General features: G+C 47.0%; 1 pseudogene; it reads left to right on the top strand.

Annotated features, from left to right (window-relative positions):
- The first annotated feature begins 1,192 nt into the window (after positions 1-1,192).
- On the top strand, positions 1,193-2,366 carry LOC146187061 (uncharacterized; annotated as a pseudogene).
- Positions 2,367-3,253: the final 887 nt, after the last annotated feature.

Genomic DNA, 3,253 nt, shown 5'->3' with positions numbered 1-3,253 from the left:
TTCTGGTAGGAGCAGCATTCATGAAAAATTTTCATTAAAGGCTACGTGATTATACAGTCAAGCCCACTTATAACAATTGCATGGATGTTGTTCGTTGTATCCAAAGTTCATGTGGACTCCCCTTATTTCAGCCAAAAGAATGCAAACTTCTACAAAAGTGGCATTTGTTTTTTTCCAAGAGTCGTTTTTGGACATCTGTTTATTCAAATCGGACACTATCAAGCTGCCTTCTAAGCTTTGCAGCGTGATCATATGCTCCTGCCCGAAACAGTCTGCGGACCAGCTGCTTGATGAACGCGGAATAACGATAGCTAATGAGGCGCTTATGCCATTTCGTAGTTTGCCCCCCAACTCTTCGATTCTCCACAAAATAGCAGTGCCCAAGCTACTACAGTGCATGTGTGCGCAGGACATACTACACATCTGTTTTCTTGTGTGCCGCCTCCACGTGGCAGCAGTGCAGAAGCTCGAGATTCGACTCGGTCAATGACACACGCGCCAGTCTTGGTGGGCGAGGACCGCATACCTCGACTATTATTCATAACTCAAATCGGAGATGGTGGTTTTTGACTGGTCCTTTTACGTGATTGCCACTCATTTGCTTTTACATTAGAATATTTACCCATCCAGGGTACACATGTGCACCGACAGACCTTGTAACCTGTCCTATGGTAGGTGGACACTAGATGAGCCAATACCTGGGATGTGCTCGTTGTTCTCCGCATTCGCAGCAAGCGTGCGACTTTCAACTGCAGTTGTGTGGCGGGTCACCAGGCTTCCCCTTTCTTTTTATTGTAACAAAGTGTTATGGTCACGGTTGTTTATTGAATCTGAGACAGTTTCCTAGCCCTAATGCATATTTTGACGGTACCCTGGTTCGTAACGAGTGAGCGTTCATTATAAGTGCATCTGTTATAAGTAGACTCGACTGTACTACACTTGACCTGGTCCCGTGTGAATTCTCACCACATGCGTGGTTCATGAGTGGCTGCTTTCAAAATGTAAATAACAGTAGCATGGTGTTGCTAGCATGTTTTTCGGAACAAGTCCTTTTCTGTGCAGCTAACTTCATGGCGCCATCTCATTTGAAGCTGGAGCACACCTGCGGTAGTACCACAATCTCAAACTAAGGGGTGGCCAAGCGAACTGCAGAGCTTGCCGCATAACGAACTTCAAGAACTCTGCACCATTTATGATCAGTGTGTACTGTAGTGCAGGGAAGCCACCTTGTCTGGAGCAATTTCTCGCTCAATTCCTAGACGAAGTCTACAGTCTGAGAAGCAGCGGTTTACTTCTGAAAGGGACTAGTGCCACTGTGACACTGACAGCTGTGATCTGCGATGCCCCAGCAAGGAGCTTTGTAAAGGCAATTATAGGACACGGAGGCTACCATGCTTGTGAAAGATGCTGCCAAAATGGTCGCTATGTGGAAAGCAGGCTGACATTTCCTGACCTTCATGCACCGCAGCGAAGTGATGTATCATTTCGTGCACAAGAAGCGGCACCACACTGGTGTTTCCCCTTTCACCAAGTTGGATGTTGATATGGTGGCATGCTTTCCTACGGAATACATGCACCTTGTCTGTCTGGGTGTAATGCGGCGGCTGTAAAGAAATTGGGTCTCGCAAGGGCACGCTGCCCGACTGAGCAGAGATGAGCAAAGTGAACTCATCAACAGGTTGCGAGAAACAGCTAAAACCTTTCCAAGTTTCTTCCAGCGAAAACCCAGAGGAACAGAGGAGTTGGATCGTTGGAAAGCGACTGAATTCAGAACATTTCTGCTCTACCTAGGACCTGTTGTTCTGAAATCTCTCCTGCCCAAAGAAAAGTATGAACGCTTCCTACAGTTACATGTGGCTTTGCGAATACTCGCTGCACCTGAATACCATGTAGTTCTGAACAGCTTTCCCCGGGACTTGCTGAGGTATTTTGTTCAGCAGTTCGGTGTACTATATGGGGTGAAGCAGCTGGTGTACAACGTACACAGTTTGGTGCACTTGGCAGAGCAGTGTCTTCAGCATGGGCCTGTGGATGATTTCAGTGCTTTTCCTTTCGAAAGTTACTTAGGAAAGGTTAAGAAGAAGCTGAGAACTACGAACAAGCCACTGGCACAGCTCAGCCGCAGGATGTCAGAAGCAAGAGAGTGCACACAGACTTGTACAAGAGTTGACCGACATGTGAAAGTGGGCGACTGCTTCTTAATAGACAACTGTGCTGTTCTCATTGTTGAAGTGCATAAAGATAATGTCAAGGCTGGCATCTTGCCAAATGGCAAAGATTTCTTCAAAACACCAATTGAGAGCTCTCAGCTACACATAAGGCGTTATCTCGTATATCAGGAACCAAGTTCAATGCTTGAAGCTTAAATACAAGCGAGGGCACATTATTTTTCCTCTTCTCCCCTTGCAGTGAAATCTCTTATTGCTGTTGGTTTGCTTTCATGCCCAAAAGCAACTTAGGCTATGGGAACCACCATAGAGGAAGTTTGGTTTGGTTTGTGGTTGTAACGTCCCAAAGCGACTCAGGCTATGAAAGATGCCAAAGTGGAGAACTCCGGAAATTTCGACCACCTGGGGTTCTTTAACGTGCACTGACATTGCACAGCACACGGACGCCTTGCTTTTCGGCACCATCGAAAAGCGGCCGCCGATATCGAAATTCGATCCTGCATCCTTGGGAACAGTAGTCAAGCGCCGCAAGCACTGCGCCATCCCGGCGGGTACCATACAGGAATTGTCTGGGAAGCTCTTCCACCTTGGGGTTCTTTGATATGCACTGACATCACACACTACATGGGCTCCTTGCTTTTTGCGTCCATTGAAAAAAGGCCGCAAGATAAAACTCACTTCCTTGGGTTCAGCAGCCAAGCGCCCTAACCATTAAGTCACTGCGACGGGTCAGATGGCTATTTCAGCATGAAGGAATATGTACCTCTATCAAGAGGGAACAGCATGGTATGCCTCCGTGTCTTTTGCCTTCATCGAAATGCTGCTGAGAATCGGACTTGCAGCCTCATATTCAGATGCAGGCCACAGTTATTGGTGCCAAGGACAGCAACCTGTAGATCATCATTTCTTACAGCCTCACATTGGAGCTGGGATTTCGAAGATAACGGCTCTTTTCAGAGCCACCCAAACGTGCTGGCAGGGCTGCAGTTGTGCCTTCGACTGCTCCCCATTTCCACCACAATCTCTCATTCTATTTAATAAAACAGACATACAGAATAAAACAATTAAGGATTGAGCACACAGGG

The sequence above is a fragment of the Amblyomma maculatum genome, chromosome 6, assembly GCF_055883805.1.
Source record: "Amblyomma maculatum isolate TAMU_Amacu chromosome 6, ASM5588380v1, whole genome shotgun sequence".
In the NCBI taxonomy this organism is placed as follows: Eukaryota; Metazoa; Arthropoda; class Arachnida; order Ixodida; family Ixodidae; genus Amblyomma; species Amblyomma maculatum.
This window is presented reverse-complemented; position numbering and strand designations above follow the sequence as displayed.